The following is a 19,659-nucleotide window of genomic DNA, read 5'->3' on the forward strand; positions in this document are numbered from 1 at the left end:
GGGAGTTAGGGGTCAGAGGATAGTACTTCCTCTGGCAGTAGAAAGACCTCTGCTGACCCTGCCTCGCAGACCTCCTAGCTGAAGAGGACGGGTCTGAAATGCTGGCGGACAGATGCTGGAGGTTCTCATGGTGATCCCTTAACTAGGCCACTGTGTCCTTCACCTTATCTCTGAAGAGATTCTCTCCTGTGCATGGCAGGTCAGTGAGTCTTTCTTCTACCTCCCGTCAGAGAGCCGAGGCCCACAGCTATGCCATTCTGCAGCCGCCGATTCCCACTGCAGAGATTCTCGCTGCCATCTCAAAAACATTGTAGGTGGAGCACACCTCGTGTTTTCCGCACTCCGGGCCCTGATGTACAGCGACACCTTCCTCCTGCACCTGCTTCCAGAGGTTGCGAAAGTACTGGCTCATGTAGAGCTGGTAAGAGGTGATGTGGGCAATGATCATTGTCCCCTGAAACATCTTCCTCCCAAAAGTGTCCATTACTCTGTGATCCTTCCCTGGGGGCATTGAGGCATGGGTCCGAGAGTGCTTGGCCCTCTTGAGAGTGGATTTGACCATTACCAATTGGTGTGTCAGCTTACAGTTTTCAAATCCGGTAGCCTGTTAGACAAGTTAAACCCCCATCCACCTTCCCGTTTACAGGAGGAACTGTGAGGGGGTGCTCCCACATCCTCAACAGCAATTCCTTAAAGATCTTGTGTACCGGGACTGCCACGATCTCTTTAAGAGCCTCCATGAACTGGAGGATTTCTAGCATCTTGTGTCTGGCATCCTCTGCTGTCATTAACTGAAATGGGACAACTTCTGCCAACGCCCTTACAAAACTTGCAAAGGTCAGGTCCTCAGGTGGAGAACTCCTTTATTCCTCTGGAGGAGACCATTCTGACGGGAGACCCTTGAGTCCTCTGAGGAGGATTCTGCAGTTTCATCCTCATCCTCACTGTAATTTCCAAGGGATGGGACCTGGGTGCTTTGCCTTTGTCCCGAGACCTAGGCACTGGTAGTACCGGTGCCGGCTCTGGCAAAGGTGGATGGGGCCTGCAGGCCTCTGTGCCATCACTGGCCTCGACGGAGCTTCCTCCTCAGAGGAACCAGCAACAAGCACTGCATCGGTCGGGGTAAGCATTGGTGCCCCACGGGGCATCGATGGCCACCCGGGAACCGATACCAACTGGGTCGGTAACACACCGATGAGCACGTTGAGCCGTTCCAGCAAGGAGAGCATGGGAATAGTTACTGTCGGTGCCACTGGCTCGATGCCCCATAGGGCCCGATTGACCACCAGCTGGACTCTCTGCTTCAACTCCTCTTCGAAACTTGCCAATGCCAAAACAGACTGAGAGGCAGGAGGATCCTCAAGGTGGATTGGCGATGGACACCAAGACTGATGGAGACCATCGTGGACCCCCGACATTGATGGAGGATAGGCACTCCTCGCTGCTGGGTCACTTCAGGGGCATCACGGCGGAAGCTAGCACCTTCCCAAGCTTGGCACCGTGCACTGAAGATGACTGGTGCCGATGCTTCCTCTGCTTCCCTCAATTGGGCCGTCTTTTCCCGGGCCCAGGCGATGATGATGATGAACCCGATGTCCTCGACCTGGAAGAGACTGACAGGGGCGGTTCCCAGTTCCCCTATCTGCCGTTTGGCATTGATGGAGCAGATGTCGACTACTCCAGTGTCCATCAGTGCGGCTCCAACGTCTTTGGTGTCAATGCCACTGATGCAGATATCGATTGGCTCAGACTTTCTCGCCCCGAAGGTGGAGTGCAATGTCTCTTTGCAGTCATCTGGTCCCACACAGGCGGCACCCCCAGGCATCGTGCAATGAAATGCCCCCAGGCAGAGGATACACACATTGTGTGGGTCCGTGTTGGACATAGTCCTTGGACACTGAGAGCATCGATGGAAACCCGGCGAGGCCATGACGAAGTGAATTGAAAGGATGAAAACAAGACATGGTGATGATGGGTGACAGATGCCGGCGAGCACCAAGGCACCGCTGCCACGGGGGGGGGGGAGGGAGGGGAACAGAAGCCAACTAAAACTTACCAAACTGCCAAAAAACATGGCTGGAGAAAAGACCCGCGCCGAGAAAAGACACAAAAAAGGACCGAAAAAAAAAAATATAAATCGGTAAAAAAATGTTTCCAAGACAATTTTAAACAAAATGCCAAGAGCTCAAAAAACCACGGTGCCAAAACCTCCGTGGAAAATGAGAGAGACTGAAGAGGGACTCCACTTGGACGTGTGGTATAGGGCATGCTGGGCATGCTCAGTGTACCTAGTCCAAGTTCAAGAAAACTTTCATATAAGATTTCCGTGCTGGGCTCCATCCAATGATGTCCATGTGCGAGGACTACCATCCTGCTTGTCCTAGGAGAAAGAATAAGATCAACTCAGAGAGAGAAACAATATTTCTACTCTACAGGTCTCTGGTCAGACCCAGTCTCAAATACTGTGTCCAGTTCTACACACTACATTTACAAAACGGACATCGATAAGGTGGAGGCAGTTCAAAGGAGGGCCACCTAAAATGGTGCATGGTCTGCATTACAAGTCAAAATTATACCATACTGCTTGAATAATCAGTGACACAGACTTATGGGAGTCCTCAAAGAACGTAGTGCTGCGTATATCTAGCAGCACCACAGAAATAAATTAGTAGTAATTAGGGACAGCTTTGTGGCTCAGTGATGAAATTCTTGCTCCCCCCCCAAACACCCAAGCCCACATATAGCAAATGGCCACATCCAACAGAAAAAAACAGAAAATGACTTGTGTACTGAACTGCGGATCTCCTGCATGCACTATAAGTTATGTACAGAGAGACTGAAAGAGCTAAAGATGTACTCTGTAGAAGAAAAGAAAGTAGAGTTATGACACAAACATTCAAATATTAACCAGTCTTCAACAAGGCACTAGAAACTAACACTTTCCATAAATAAGAATCTCAAGAACAAAAGGGTCAATCACATGAAGGGAGGGAAGCTAAATAAAGGAATGTGAGAAACAAATACTTTTTCACTGAGAGGGTAGCAGAACACCTGGAAGTCTTCCTGCAGAGGTGATAGGAGCCAAGAGACTGACAGAGCTGAGAGATGCTTGGGGCAGGTACACGGGAACCTCAGCAGTGGAAGGAGGGAGAAGATCACAGATCAAGTACAACCTGCGACAGCATAGCAGGCAGGTACAAATGGGAAGAAATCAGTGGACCCAAGCCTCATATACCAACATCTTCTACGTTTATGAATTTCAAAAACAGGAACCAGTTTTTCTTTAGCAGGATTGATGTTGCCACTGCCTTTCAGGACCCCCACATGATAACAGTCAGAGCATATACCCCCCATCACCCAATCAGAAAGGGCAAAGTACCGAAATACATTACTTTTCAAACACTAAAATATTTAGTCACGTCCTGAAAGCAAGCAAAACATGGATTTAAACTTGCTGCCACAAAGAAAACTAGAACACGGGCTCCTCCTTACACTAAGCGACATCAAGAAAAAGCATTTCCGGCACGAGCTGCTGCAATACGGTCCCCTCAGAAATTATCCTTTTCTCTTGCTCTAAAGCTCTTCACTTGTAAATGCCACGAATGATTCATGTACAAATCATAAGAAAATTCCAAACTTTTCACAACCCTTAGATATTTTTCTAGTGTAGAAAGGTATGTCGACAATATCTTTTAAGCAAAACCAAAATACAAATTTAAACTACTATACATTTTTTCTGCTTGTGGTTTGCAACCTTTTTTTTTTTTTTTTTTTTTAATCTACATTTCACTCTCGTTTTCCATCGTGTCACATTTACACAGAATGCTGATTAACTACCCGACACCTATCATCATTTAACAGGGCACCACAAACAATGAACTCATTCTCCCTCCCTACTGAGCTAAAAATATCAGTATGGCATCTCCAGGTTGATGTCATTTGGTTTTCAGCTGCTATTGGCATTGTTAAATACATGAAGTTATGTGCCTTATTGTGAACCGTTGTGACGGTGTCTAGCTTAATGACGGTATACAAAAGATTTAAAATAAATAAATAAATACATTCTGCATATACAGTAAAAGAGCATCATCTTTGATTAAACTAATAACTGAGAGATGCAAGACTCGCTCTACTTATAAACCCCCACATGTACCCCCCCCCTCCTCCACCACCTCTCCTGTATTTGACTATTCCAACATAAATTCACATCAGTCTTTGTTTTGGTAAAATAAAGGCCGCAGTTTATTATTAAACACCCGAGCCCTTAAAATGTTAATACAATACAAATACAGCATTCACCCCCCCCCCCCCCCCCCCAATCATGTCACCTTCCGGCGCCCCCCACCTCTTCCAGTGGTAGAGCTCCACGTGACCTCGCCTCCGAGCATCGGCCCCCCTCTTGCTCATCGGCTATCTCCTGCAGCAGCCCCCCCGCGCTACAGGAGATTCCCCCATTTTTCAAACTGTTAACAATACAATAACTTCACCATCATTTGGGCTCGGGTTTTTCCGCCCACTGCGACAAACAAATTCACAACATTTAATAACCACATACATTTTCCAAAACTACTGTGGTGTGGGCGGGCGGGAAAGCCTCACCAGCTGCCTCAGCCGTTCCTCCCCAACTGAGCGCGAAACTCATTCCCAGCAACCTCATTCTTAGCCTATCCAATCCCCTGCCTTCATTTGAATTTTCTCTATCCCATTGGTTCACGAACAACCCTAAGCCCCCCCCTTTTATCTTCTCTATTTCTTTACCTTAACCCTCGCAGCTACCACTCGCTTGTCTCCAGTTATCCTCGCAGAGCCAGACAAGCTTGCTCTGCTTCCACATAAGTTGGTGGGTCTATTTGTATTTGTTTTTTTCTCACTAGCTTGCAGCTTTTTTTACTCACTAGCTTGCAGACTGACCCCTGTAAATGGATAATTCCAAAATATGCACGTTATTGCCGATATTTGATTTATTTAGAAGAATTTATTATCCACACTCATCCAGTTTCTAGAATGTTAATTATGTTCTGTTCCTAACCAATAAATTACTCTTTATGAGCTATTATCACCAGATTGTAAAGGCAGCCGTGGTAACTTAGCACAGCATGAATGGTACATCGTGATACAACAGAGCACTAATGCTCCCAAAGCCAGAAGCCTCACTTTGCATTACTAAATAGGATAAGTCTTCTAATACTGCTGTCCTTTTGAAAATTTAAGAAAGAAAAAAAAGCAAATAGAATGTTAGGAATTATTAGGAAGGGAATGGTTAATAGAACCGAAATTGTCATAATGCCTCTATATTGCTCCATGGTGAGACCACACCTTGAATACTGTGTACTATTCTGGTCACCGCATCTCAAAAAAGATATAGTTGCGATGGAGAAGGTACAGAGAAGGGCAACCAAAATGATAAATGGGATGGAACAGCTTCCCTATGAGGAAAGACTGAAGAGGTTAGGGCTGTTCAGCTTGGAGAAGAGACGGCTGAGGGGGGATATGATAGAGGTCTTTAAGATCATGAGAGGTCTTGAACGAGTAGATGTGACTGTTATTTTCACTTTCGAATAATAGAAGGACTAGGGGGCATTCCATGAAGTTAGCAAGTAGCACATTTAAGACTAATCGGAGAAAATTATTTTTCACTCAACGCACAATAAAGCTCTGGAATTTGTTGCCAGAGGATGTGGTTAGTGCAGTTAGTGTAGCTGGGTTCAAAAAAGGTTTGGATAAGTTCTTGGAAGAGAAGTCCATTAATGGCTATTAATCAATTTTACTTAGGGAATAGCCACTGCTATTAATTGCATCAGTAGCATGGGATCTTCTTAGTGTTTGGGTAACTGCCAGGTTCTTGTGGCCTGGTTTTGGCCTCTGTTGGAAACAGGATGCTGGGCTTGATGGACCCTTGGTCTGACCCAGCATGGCAATTTCTTATGTTCTTATGTTCTTACATTGAAAATGCAATCCTTTCGTTTACCATTTATGATAGACTATTCATTCTGGAAAACGGTTATGTTACAGATTCTCTATTCATGTTACATAGCACTGTGGGATACCTATCATTCTTTCCTTTTCTGTTACTGCAGGTGGATAAGGCTCATCATGCATGAAAAAAAAATATGCATACCACGTCACAAGACATGATTTTGTTAAACCAACAATAGAAAAGAGCAGAAACCCATCAATAACTCAATCAAAAGCAATAAGTTCCAAAAATAAACCACCATTTTCTGAATATCCCACACAGTATAGTGTTATTTCGTGTGTTTTATTGGATCCTTGGGTGCTGTGGAGATGACCACGCCCACGGGGAGGAGCCACAGCACTGGGCTAGACTCTGATACACAAAACACCGGAATTAGAACTCTTTTATTATACAGCTTGAAGTAGCCACCAGGTGGCAGTGGTGAGCTGTAGTCTCAGGTACCTCGGCAAAGGGAGCCCTTCTCTTCTAGATGACGTCAGGAGGTTCCGCAGCAGGTTACCCAGCAAGGAGTTACTGTGGATGAGACAGATGAGATATTAGAGTACTCACTCAGTGTTAGCTGTTATGGATGCGATTCCACCAGATAGTTGTAGAAGGTACAGGCACTGAGGCAGGAAGAGCAGGCCCTCGGGGAGCGAGTACCTGTTCCCTGATTGGCACCTGAAATAGAACAGAGGGCCCCCGAAGAGCGGGTACCCAAGTTAGTAGTAAACCCCAAAGGACAGAGGTAGAGCTTCCTGCAGGCAGCAGGGAAGCGGCAGAGTAGCGCAGATAGGAACAGTTCGAGTCCATTCAAGTCTTTGCCAACTCAATGAGCTAGCAATCTTGAGAAGTAGATATATCCGGATGGCGTGACGTCAGATGAGGGAACACCCGAGGTTCGCGCCACCAGGCGTACATAGACGTGGGTTGCATGCGCGCACTCTAGCAGGTACCTGGGAGGAACAATAGCATACGTCTGCACCATAGCTGTTCCGGGAACACCAGAGAGGTCAGCTTGACAATGCTGCGGTAGCCATCTTGCCCAGGTAAGCGGGAGGAGCCGAGATCGGGGTGCAACAAGCTGGGCGAAGCAAAGACCAACAGACGCAATAGTACCCCCCTTCAAAGGGCATCCACGCAATGACCTACCAGGTCTAGGTTTTTGCAGATGTAGATGATGGAAATCCTGTAGCATCTTCTTATCCAAGATATTGGCCACTGGAGTCCAAGAGTTGTCTTCTGGGCCATAACCATCCCATGACTGGAGGTATTCCCACACTGTGCCTCGTTTTCTTACATCGAGAACTGCGTCAACTTTATATTCGATGTCTTCCTCTGCATCTACCGGAGTAGAGTCGGGTATCTTGTTGGAGAATTCATTGAGTATCATTGGTTTCAATAGTGAGATGTGGAATGCATTGTGGATCTTTAAAGTAGCTGGTAGCTTCAGACTGTAAGTGAGGTTGCCCAGTCGTCGGAGAATGGGAAATGGTCCAACGAAGCAAGGAGCGAATCGAGCTGAAGGAAGTTTGAGTCTTAAATGTTTTGTTGAAAGCCAGACCTTGTCAGAAGGCTTGAAGTCTGGAGCCTTGCGGTGATGAGCATCGTATCCTTTCTTGGCTCGTATTCCTGCTTTCATAAACATCTCTTTAGTCTGAGTCCAGAGTTGATGGATATCTTTAGCAGTTGCTTGAGCTGCTGGGGATGACACTGATAACAGAAGGGATAGTGGTGGTAGTGTTAGTCGTCCGTAGACCACTTCGAATGGTGTTGATCCAGTGGATGTTGCTGGATGAGAGTTTATGGCAAATTCTGCCCATGGCAACAGTTCACTCCAATCATTCTGTTGGGTGTTCACATAGGCTCGAATGAACTGTTTGAGTGTCTTGTTCATCCTGTTTGGCCGTTGGACTGAGGATGAAATGCCAATGTGAAGTCGAGGGCTATATCGAACTTCTTGCATAATGCCTTCCAGAAGTTAGCTGTGAACTGGACTCTGCGATCGGAGACTATATGCTTAGGCAAGCCATGCAGGCGGAAGATGTGCATGATGAACAATCGGGTGAGCTCCATGGCGGTGGGTAAGCCTGGGAGAGCCACAAAATGTGCCATCTTCGAGAACCTGTCAACGGCTACCCAAATGGTGTTGTTCCCTCCTGATGATGGTAAATCTACCACAAAGTCAGTGGCAATACGTGTCCATGGTTCTTCAGGGAACAGCAAGGGTTGGAGGAGACCCAATGGATGTCCTGGCAGCGTCTTCTGTTTAGCGCAGTTTGTGCAGGAAGCAACGTAGACGAATGTGTCCTCTTTCATGGTGGGCCACCAATAAAAGGTTTGCAGTTTAGACAATGTCCTTCGTTGCCCAGGGTGTCCTGTGTGTTTGGAGTCGTGGGCCCAAGCCAATAACATTTTCCTGAGGTTCTTGTCTGATATTCTTATCTCCAGGACAGTACTTGAGCACGAAGTTGAATCTGTTGAAAAACAGAGACCATCTTGCTTGTCTATGATTCAGGCGCTGTGCGCAGCGAAGGTACTCCAAATTCTTATAGTCTGGGAAGACCGTTACTTGATGTAGGGCACCTTCGAGCCAAGGGCGCCATTCTTCGAATGCCATCTTTATAGCCAGAAGTTCCTTGTCTCCAACTCCGTAATTTCTCTTGGCAGGAGAAAAGCGAAGGGAGAAGATTGAGCATGGATGTGTGGAACCTTAGAATCGCCAGCCTGGCTTAGTACTGCCCCTACGCCAATGTCTGAGGCGTCGACCTCTATGATGAAAGGCTTAGAGGGGGCCGGATGTCAAAGGTATGGCTTGGTAGAAAAGGCATCCTTCAGCTTCTGGAATGCAGCTATCGCTTCGGGAGACCAATTAGCTACATTGGCACCTTTTCTTGTCATAGCTGTAAGCGGTACCGTGAGTGAGGAGTAATTCTTGATGAAGGTCCTGTAATAGTTGGGGAAACCTAAGAAGCGCCTGAGAGCCTTTAACCCGGTGGGTTGTGCCCATTTCTTGATACTCTCCAGCTTCTATGGGTCCATTTGAAAATCTTCTTTGGAGACAATGTAGCCTAGGAAAGGCACTGATTCCTTATGAAATTCACATTTATTTATTTATTTATTTAGAAACTTTTATATACCGGTATTAGTGGGGACATCATACCGGTTTACATTTGAACAGCAGCTGGAAATTACATGTTAACAGGGAGTTACAACTGGGAGGGGGGGGTCAAACAAGTGCAATGTAGAAAATTAACTTATCAACAAGTAGACAAGGAGTTATAAACAATAAGTAATGAAGGGGGGGTCCTTAATATAAGGAGTGGAATAGGCTTGCCTCTGTGGGGGAATAGAGTGCAATCAATATAGGGGGTGGAGGGGACGAAGAAGGAGGAGTTAGGCGAGGAGGTGGGAGGGTTAGTCTGGATAGGCTAGTTTGAATAACCAGGTTTTTAATTTCTTTTTGAATTTGAAGGTGCACGGGTCTAGGCGTAAGTTTGAAGGCAGGGTGTTCCAGAGTGAGGGGCCAGCGATTGAGATGGCTCGATCACATGTGGAGGAGAGGTGGGCTATTTTGAGTGGGGGTACGAGGAGGGTGCCTTGGTAGGCGGTTCTGGTGGGCCGGGAGAATGATGGGTGTTGAAAGGAATGTCTAGCTATTTGGAGTTGTAAACGTGGATGGATTTGTGTACAATGGTCAGGGTTTTGTAATGAATACGGGAGAGCATGGGGAGCCAATGAAGGTCTCCGAGGATAGGAGTGATGTGGTCAGATCTACGGGTGTTAGAGATGATCCTGGCAAACGCATTTTGCATCATTTGTAGCAGTTTTATTGTGGAGTAGGAAAGCCCTAGGAAGAGTGCGTTACAATAGTCCAGTGGCTTGGAGCACTGTATGGAAGTCCTGGGCGTATAATAGTGGTTTAAGTTTTTTTAGGACATTGAGTTTGAAGAAGCCATCTTTAAGTATGGAGTTAACGTGGTTCTTCATGCTTAGCTGTTGATCGAGGAGAACTCCGAGGTCCCTTACATAGGATTGGGCTGTGGTAATGTTGAGATTGGGGTCATTAGCCAAGAGGGGGGAGGGAGGAGAGTGGGGAGAGTTAAGTAGGAGTTCAGTTTTGTTAGTGTTGAGTGCGAGGTGGAGATTGGTAAGTAGGGAGTTGATGGATGTTAAGCAGTTTTCCCAGTGCTTCAGAGCATCGGTGATAGTGTTGTGGATAGGTATGATGATCTGGACGTCATCTGCATAGAGATAGAACTTAAGTTTGAGTTCAGCGAGGAGATGGCAAAGTAGGGTGAGGTAGATGTTAAAGAGGGTGGATAAAAGTGACGAGTCTTGTGGGACACCTTGTTGGAGGGGGTGGGGGGCAAATATGGCATTTCCAATTTTAACCGAGAATTTTCTGTTCGAGAGGTAGGATTTAAACCAAGCAAGGGCTAGGTCTGTGATGCCGATGCTTTCTAGACGGGCAAGGAGGTGATTATGGCATATGGTGTCAAAAGCTGCCGAGATATCAAGGAGGGCAAGGAGATATCTGTGGCCTTGGCCCATTCCTATAAGAAGGTGATCAGAAAGGGTGAGTAGTAGTGATTTGGTGTTGAAATGTTTACGAAAGCTAAATTGTGCATCATGGAGGATCGAATGGGTTTCAAGGTAATTCATGAGTTGTGTGTTAACCACTCTTTCCACTAGCTTGGAGATAAATGGGAGGTTGGAGATGGGGCGGAAATTGGAGGGGTCTTTCGGATCTAGAGATGGCTTCTTTAGAAGAGGTTTGACTACCGCGTGTTTGAGTGCATTTGGGGCTGACCCATGGGAAAGAGAACAGTTTATGATGTCTGAAATGGCTCAGGAAATGGAGTTGGGGATGGCCAGAAGAGCTTTGGGGGGGATGGTGTCATTGGGGTGGGAGGCAGGTTTGAGTTTTTTGAGGATGGATTCTATTTCTTTGGAGGAGGAATAATCGAGAGCAGTCAGAGTGGGGTGGGAGGGGGTAGGGTATGAGGAGAGGGAGGGAATCTCGAGAGGAGGTTTGTTATTTTGTTCTGGAAGTAGGAGGCAAGTTCTTCACATTTGGCGGCTGCATCAGAATCAGGTATGGTAGGGGGGATAGATTTGGTGAGGCTTGAGACGTAAGAGAAGAGTGCCTTGGGATTGAATCTGTATTCGTGAATTTTCCTGGCGTAGAAGTCTCATTTGTGTTTTAGTGTTGTGAGTCTGTAAGAGTGTAGGGCAGTTTTGTATATGGCGGAGTGCTGAGCTGTGGGGTCCTTATACCATTGTCTCTCTTTTTGTCTGAGCTTGTTTTTTAGGGTTTTTAGCTCAGGTGTATACCATGGGTTGGCATGTTTGGAAGTGGTGTTTTATGACACATTTGGGGATAGGGCAGAGATTGTTGGCTATGTCAGTCATAAGGTTGGTCCAGGATGCTAGCGCTGTGTCAGGGTCAGAACAGACTAGGTTGGGAAGGGCGGTCGATAGAGCAGCAGCTAAATCATCGCTGGGGCAGGATTTTCTGGATATAATGGTAGTGCAATGGGTGGAGTTGCGTGGGGAAAGGGCCTTGAAGGAGAGGAGACCTTCTATTAGATAGTGGTCGGACCACGGAACAGGTGTGCAGGTAGGGATGGTGGTAGCGCTGAAGTCAGAGTTGATGAACATCAGATCCAGGGTGTGCCCTGCTTTGTGGGTGGGAAATGCAATGATTTGTTGGAATCCTATAGCGTGGAGGGATTTGATGAAGGCATTACAAGACGATGAGTGAGGTAGGGAGTCTACATGGAGATTAAAGTCTCCGAGGATAATGGAGGGTGTATCGGCTTTGATCCAGTCAGCAATGAATTCAATATGCGGTGAGGGGTTGGTATCGAGGAGTGCAGGAGGGGAGTAAACTAGGCAGATTTGGAGTTCGGAAGACCTGAAGAGACCTATTTCAAACTTGGGAAGGGAAACTATGTGAATGGGTTTGAGGTTAAGGTATTTCTTAGCTGCTAGGAGGAGGCCTCCTCCTTTTTTTTTGGGTCTGGGTATGGAGAATATCTCATAGGAAGAAGTGGGGAGTTGGTTGATGAGAACTGCATTAGTGTCTTTGAACCACGTGTCGGTGACAGTACAAATGTCAGGTATAAAGTCGGTTAGCAAGTCATTGAGGATAAGTGTCTTTTTTGAGAGGGATTGTGCGTTGAAGAGTATTATGGAGAGGGTTGTGAGGCCGAGGAGTTGCGTCAGGGGAGAGGTAAGGATGGGGATTAGGGATTTGCGCAGGGGGGAGGGGTAGAGGGTAGGAGAGGGAGCTCGTCTGGCAAGGGGATGGTGGATACAGGGGACGGGGTATGTAGCCATTTCGGAAGACAAGCGTTGGTAGGGTGTAGATCGAGGAGGTGGTCTCGAAATGGGCGTATGTGGTATATACCGTGGCTGAATGGGCAGTTGGGGGGCAGGTGGGGGGAGGGAGGGACTTTTGGTTAGGGGCAGGGTGCGGTGGGCCTGGGATGCGGTGGCAGGAGGAGGATAGTATAGGATAGCGGCGTGGTGCTGGGTCAAATGTTAGAGTGCAAGATGGTACAGAAATTAATATAGCAAATAGCATACAGCAGTTGATACAGTATACAGTAGGTAACAGTGAGATATTGCAGCAAATAACACAATGAGAGATCTTGAAGCTAGCTAGCTGAGGTAGAGAGTAAACATGGAAAAGCCAGGGGTAGTTACAGTTAGCAGGGGTAAGTCTAGTGGCAAAAGTCCAGGCGGTCAGCGCAGAGCTTGCCGTCAGATCTGTTGTGAGGTTGGGGGCACACTAAGGGGCGCACCAAGGGGCAGGCCCCTTAAGTCACACTCCTTCATGCGCGCGGCGCCGCAGAGGGTGTCCCCGATTTAAAGGGCCGTTCTTCCTTCCCCCCTCCCAGGCGCTGAGTTCAGCGTGGCTCCAAACCTTTGACTGGCCAAGGTGAGGTAGGCAGGGCGGGAGCCCAGGGAGAAGGATTTCCAAGGCGAGGCAAGGTCCACGTGGTAGGAGGTCGGCGATCTGGTCGGCGGCGGTCCCGAGTGCCTGGAGGTGCAGGCTGCTGGAGTCGGTGGAGCAGTTAGGCAGGCGGGGTGACCAAAGAGATCGTGCCGTGGAGTGGTGTCCCCGATTTAAAGGGCCATTCTTCCTCCCCCCCCTCCCAGGCGCTGAGGTCAGCACGGCTCCAAACCTTTGATTGGCCAAGGTGAGGTAGGCAGGGCGGGAGCCCAGGGAGAGGGATTTCCAAGGCGAGGCGAAGTCCGCATGGTCTGGGGTCGGTAGCGATGGCGGCGTGGTAGGAGGTCGGCGGTCCGGTTAGCGGCGGTCCTGGAGGTGCAGGCTGCTGGAGTCGGTGGAGCAGTTAGGCAGGCGGGGTGGCCGACGAAGAGCCAGCTTGGCGTAGAGATGGTTCTCACGAAGCCTCTGTAGTACTCTCTTGACATCCTCTTGGTGAGTGGTGATGTCTTGTGAGAAGATTAAGATGTCATCTAAGTAGATAACAACACATTTATAGAGGAGGTCTCGGAAGATGTCGTTCATTAAATTTTGAAAGACAGCCGGACCATTACAGAAGCCGAATGGCATCACAAGATACTTGAAGTGGCCGTCTCGAGTGTTGAAGGCCATCTTCCACTCATCGACAGCTTTAATGCGAAGTAGGTTGTATGCTCCTTTCAGATCCATGGAGTTGGCAATCTGTTGTTATTACGTGTGTTTTAGTGGATCCTTGGGTGCTGTGGAGGTGACCACGCCCACGGGGAGGAGTCCCGTAAGGAGCCACAGCACTGGGCTAGACTCTGATACACAAAACACCGGAATTAGAACTCTATTATACAGCTTGAAGTAGCCACCAGGTGGCAGTGGTGAGTTGTAGTCTCAGGGATATCGGCAGAGGGAAGCCCTTCTCTCCTAGATGACGTCAGGAGGTTCCGCAGCAGGTTACCAGCAAGGAATTACTGTGGATGAGACAGATGAGATATTAGAGTCTCACTCCATGTTAGCTGTTATGGATGCGATTCCACCAGACAGTTGTAGAAGGTACAGGCACTGAGGCAGGAAGAGCAGGGCTCCTTGTAGTCTATCAAATAGCTCTGAAATCAGAGGCAGGGGATAACAGTATTTAATAGTTATTTCGTTAAGGCCTCTGTAATCTATGCAAGGACGCAATGTTCCGTCCCTTTTTGCCCACAAAGAAGAAGCCTGCGCCCGCAGGAGACTTGGACGGTCTAATGAAGCCCTTGTTAAGATTCTCCTGAATGTATTCAGACATGGCTTTGTTCTCTGCCACGACAAGGGGGTACACTCTGCCCTTGGGTGGCTCCACATTCGGCTTCAGATGAATGGCGCAGTCATAGGGTCTATGAGGCAGAAGTACGGTATATCTTCAGCTTCTTTTGAAAAGACATCTTGAAAAGATGCGTATTGAGGCGACAAACCCTGCATACTGGGGTGGTAGGCATACAAGGTAATGGCTTAACCTCAGTCAGGCATCGCTTATGGCAGTCTGGACCCCAACTTGACAGTTCCAGAGTGACCCCAATTGAATTGAGGCATATGCTGTTGTAGCCAAAGTAGTCCCAGTACTATGGGTGCATAGCCTTCTCTAAAACAAAGCAGGAGATGGTCTCCGTATGGAGAGCACCGTACGTCAACACACTGGTTCGGTATGTGGTGTTACTTCTCCCGGCAAGGGTTCTCCATAGATGGATGAAAGAAGTAGTGGAGGCAACAAGGTGAAAGTGGGGATCCATAGATGTTCCACTAGTCGTTGAAGAATAAAGTTGTCTCCTGCTCCTTGAGTCCACTAGGAGAGAGTCTGGTACTGTAGAGGACCGCAAGATGAGAGATACAGGAAGAGAGAGTGGAGGAGAAGGAGTGGTGAGACCTAAGAAGAGTCCTCCCGCAGGACTTACATCTGCCCATTCCCAGACATATAAGGCAATTTTGGACAGCATGGCCAGCCTTGTCCACAGTACATACACAGCCCTAATTTCTTCCGCGTTTTCTCTCTTCTTTGACGTCATGGAGGGCTGCAGCCTAATTGCATCGGTTCCTCTTCGCCGGCTGCTGGGACTATAGGAGAGCCCTGGTGTGCAGTCACTCAGAAAGGATCTCCTGCAAGTCTTGGTTTCTTGAACTTTATCTTGAAGCCGGCGATCGATTCTGCTGCCAGTTCACTAGTTCGGCCAAGGTTTCAGGCAACCTCTCGAGCTGAGAGTTCATCCTTCAGGCGAGTGTTCAGTCCTTCAAAGAACAGCATCTTCAGGGATCTTGGGTTGCCAGGATAATTCAGATGCCAGTGTCTTGAATTCGATAGCGAAGTCAGCTAGGATCTTGTTCCCTGCTTCTAGGTGAACCAAAGAAGATCCAGCAACAGAATATCAGGCAGGGTCATCAAAAACTGATTTAAAAGTTTCAAGGAATCCCTTCAATGTTGTGAAGGACCGGGTCCTCGCATTCCCACAGTGAAGATGCCCAGGACAGGGCTCGTCCATCTAAGTATGACAGGATATACGTAGGTCTTCACATAAGCTGTGGGGAAATGTTCAGGTTGTAATGTAAAGTGCATGCAGCACTGGTTAATGAAGTCTCTGCATCTCCATACTCCTCCCGAGAAGTGGGTAGGAGCTGCTAGAGGTACAGTTGTCTTGACCATCACCTCCGACAGTTTAGCCTCTTTACCTGAGATGGAAGGTGAGTTCATCTGTTCGTGTAACAAATTAAATGCAGCGGCCAGTCCTTCCAGCGCAGTCTGTTCGGCGATCCGCTGGGCCAGGCCTGGAATGGCCTGCAATGCCGTGAGCTGAGCTGGATCCATGGAGTTGGCAATCTGTTGTTATTACATGTGTTTTAGTGGATACTTGGGTGCTGTGGAGATGACCACGCCCTCGGGGAGGAGCCCCGTGAGGAGCCACAGCACTGGGCTAGACTCTGATACACACAAACACCGGAATTAGAACTCTTTTATTATACAGCTTGAAGTAGCCAACCAGGTGGCAGTGGTGAGCTGTAGTCTCAGCGATCTCGGCAGCAGGGGAGCCCATCTCTCCTAGATGATGTCAGGAGGTTCCGCAGCAGGGTTACCAGCAAGGAATTACTGTGGATGAGACAGATGAGATATTAGAGTATTCACTCGGTGTTAGCTGTTATGGATGCGATTCCACCAGATAGTTGTAGAAGGTACAGGCACTGAGGCAGGAAGAGCAGGCCCTCGAGGAGCGAGTACCTGTTCCCTGATTGGCACCTGAAATAGAACAGAGGGCCCCCAAGGAGCGGGTACCCAAGTTAGTAGTAAACCCTGAAGGGCAGAGGTAGAGCTTCCTGCAGGCAGTAGGGAAGCGGCAGAGTAGCGCAGACAGAAACAGTTTGAGTCCATTCGAGTCTTTACCAACTCAATGAGCTAGCAATCTTGAGAAGTAGATATACCCAGATGGCGTGACGTCAGATGAGGGAACGCCCTCGAGGTTCGCGCCACTGGGCGTACATAGACGTGGGTTGCGGGAGGAGCAATGGTGTACGGCTGCACCTTAGCCATTCCAGGGACGCCAGAGAGGTCGGCTTGATGATGCTGCGGTAGCCATCTTGCTCAGGTAAGCGGGAGGAGCAGAGATAGGGGTGCAACAAGCGGGGCAAAGCCGTCAAAGACTGACAGACGCAACATATATTTTCATTAGGTAATCTGTTTCCCTGATGCAGGCGATAACACACCGAAACATGGTCCTGTGTTGGATGGGTATCACGAATCAAGCACAGGTTTTGGAAACGTCTTCTTGGTGAGGCAGCCATTTTTTCAAAAGCTGAGTATATAGTGCAATAATATGAGATTTTTAACTTTAATAACAAATTTTTTGAATTAGAAAAATGTTTTGGACTCAGCAGATGAATGAAAAGTTTGGTGCTTTTTCTGACACTGTTCAAAGCCCATTACGCGGTAAGAGACAGTAGACTGCATCTATGCCCTTTTACATATCTGATGCTCTGTTTGGATATTATAGATTTGTTTGAACAGATTATTATATATATATTTTTAGCCTATTTTTGGAACCTTATTGCTTTTCATTGAGATGTATTTTGGTAATTCATAAAGGTTCTGCCATTGAATTCATACTAATGTGTCACTTTTTCATACAGTGTGCCAATGTTTTGTGAGGGCCGTCAGCCCTCTAGCTTCCTGAAAGACCTACTCTTAAGAACATACTACTTGGAAGCACAAGGAGTACAATGCAGGGAGCTGCTGAATATTCCTGGACACCTTAAAGTTAGTTTTTTCTGGCGAATTTTAGGATAGTTCTTTGGCTGTCCTAAAGTTAACTGACTATGTTAGCTGGTTGACACTGAATCCACCCTGGAATGCCACCACCCCTCCCCGGATTAAATATTATCTGATTAACCTGAGACCAGTCAGCGACGCGTGGCAGGATTTTCAAATCCCGCCATTTGCCCACCTATGTCCAAACTTTGCTGGCCAAATGGCGCCGAATGTCGGCCTCTGAAGGTGCTTTCTCTGCTAGATCCAGTTCTCCATCCAATGCAGCAATTCTCAAAGGGGAACGAGACTGTCCTACAGAATTCAATGGTAACACAAGCTCAGGGACACAATAACTAAAACTAGGATTATAAGTGGAAATGCTTTAGGTGAAACATGAAGTACAGCACTAGATACTGCATTCCCAAGAACCTCCTAGGCAGAACAAGCAGAAATGTACCAGATGGACGCAATGGCATGATAGTCTACCACAGGCCACAGTGGGCTCAGTTCATCCAGATTCTTTTCTGACTCTGCGTGCCACTGAGTGGAGTAAAAACAAACAAACCAAAACTGTCACAAAAGCAGATAGACAGCAAAAAGGAAGAGGAGCCACATTCAGTATTGACAATCAATGCCTTCCACTTCACTCAAAGAGACATATACATAAAGATATATTCATTCAAATGCATGCACACCTTTTTTTTCACCTCTGGCAACCCTCAATATGTTTATTCCAGCTCAAGGCTAGCATAACTCCAATAAGGGAGATGCTACCATCACAAAGCTCCCATTATAATCTATTGGGGATAAGGTTAAAACCTGTAAACACCCATTCCTGTTTTCTCCTCAAATAGTAACAGTAATGCTCTTTGTCAATTCTTGCAGTAAGCAAAACAAGTGTCTTGATTTTTGTCATGTTGCAGGATTTTTTTTTTTTAAAGTTGTGTATCCTCTTGCTATGTCCACTCTTTGTCTGATGCATTTATCCTGCCAGGACAGCCCCACAAGATCACTTCTCCTGCTCTTTGCATGCACCAGAAACCTGAGAAACTGAGGACCTTATTCAAGAAAGGCTTTTTTAGGCAGAGAATGGGGGGAAAAAAAAGTCCTTTTTCAATAATAATGCCCTTTGGAAAACAAAAAAAAACCACATTGAAAAAAAAAATCACTTAAAAGAGGGAGATCATGGACAGCAAATAGGAAGGTAAGAAGTTGTTAAGCAGTGTTGACTGTAGCTCAGCACTTCCCAACCAGTGTGCCCTTCAGACCTGATCAGGTGTGCCACGGAAAAATTAACCACTCCCGAGTGCTCAGGTCTAGACCATCACCTGGGCACTGCTCTCTCAGCCCCTCACAGCAAAAAGAGACAGCAGCAATGGTTCTTAAACATGTAAGTGCTACTTTATGAAAACATTATGTAATCATGCCTGCCTCCTCTTAGTTACAAGCATGAGCCCCAGAACATGGTAATTCATGGGCAGCATGCAGGGCATGAATAGCTAGGCCCTTGCTTTTTTTTGCAACATGCACCAACAGTGCCTCCCTCATCTTCCTTTGATTTCTTTCAACCTCTGTCTTCTCCCCAGGCTGAGTGATGACAGGTTGAGCCTGCCCTGAGCACGGGATGAGACTCACTCAGGGTTGGCAGCAGCTACAGTGGAGCAGGTCTGGCAGTCACATAAGGCAGTCAAAGTAACTGAGCCAGCTGTCCGCACAAACCAATTTCTCACTTCTTGCAACAGGCACACAGCAGGAGATGGTCCATTTAAATGGTTCTCGTGTCTCTCTGCCCCCCCCCCCCCCCCTCCCGTTGTTTTGAAAATTTTGGAAGAGAAACGGCTCGGGCTTTCGGTGCTGGCCTAGCTCTCTTTTGGCCATGGACATTCTTCTCTATTGTGTGTGCTGCCCTGCACTGCTCCGTGGAAACTGGGTTTGCCACACTTTTATTTTTTTGTTAATGTAGCGTACCTTAGGGCAGGAAAAGGTGGGGAAAACACCGCTTAGCTTACCAGCTTTTCTGAAGACTTTTGAAAGAATCTAATTAGGCAATAAAAATGGTGGCTCGAGGAGGTGCAGCAGACATTGCCTTATCTGGACCTCAGTAAGGCTCGACACCGTTCAGCACCAGAGATGGTAAGCTGGCTGAACAGCATGCAGTAGGACAGACGGGTTGTAAAACCGGTGGATAACAGTGGAGAATGTAGAGAGTGGTGGTAAACGGGGGGTCAACTCCAGCAAAGGCAAAACTATCAATGGCATGTCACACTATTTCAACATCTTTATTGGCAAATTGGCTGAAGAACATGAGTGGGAAATATGCTCATTTGTGAATGATGCAAAGCTCTCTTAAGAGTAGATGCGCAGGAGGAGTAGAAAAAAAATGAAAGGGTCACGAAAAAATTGAAAGAATGATTACAGACTTGGAAAATGAAATTCAGTGTTAAAAAA

General features: G+C 47.3%; 1 protein-coding gene across 2 annotated transcripts in view; it reads right to left on the reverse strand.

Moving 5' to 3' along the window:
* JAZF1 (JAZF zinc finger 1) overlaps positions 1 to 19,659 on the reverse strand; it is a 527,943-nt gene that overhangs the window by 477,575 nt on the left and 30,709 nt on the right. The gene's annotated exons all lie outside the window — the stretch shown is intronic.

This window comes from Rhinatrema bivittatum, chromosome 2 (assembly GCF_901001135.1).
Source record: "Rhinatrema bivittatum chromosome 2, aRhiBiv1.1, whole genome shotgun sequence".
Taxonomy (NCBI): Eukaryota; Metazoa; Chordata; class Amphibia; order Gymnophiona; family Rhinatrematidae; genus Rhinatrema; species Rhinatrema bivittatum.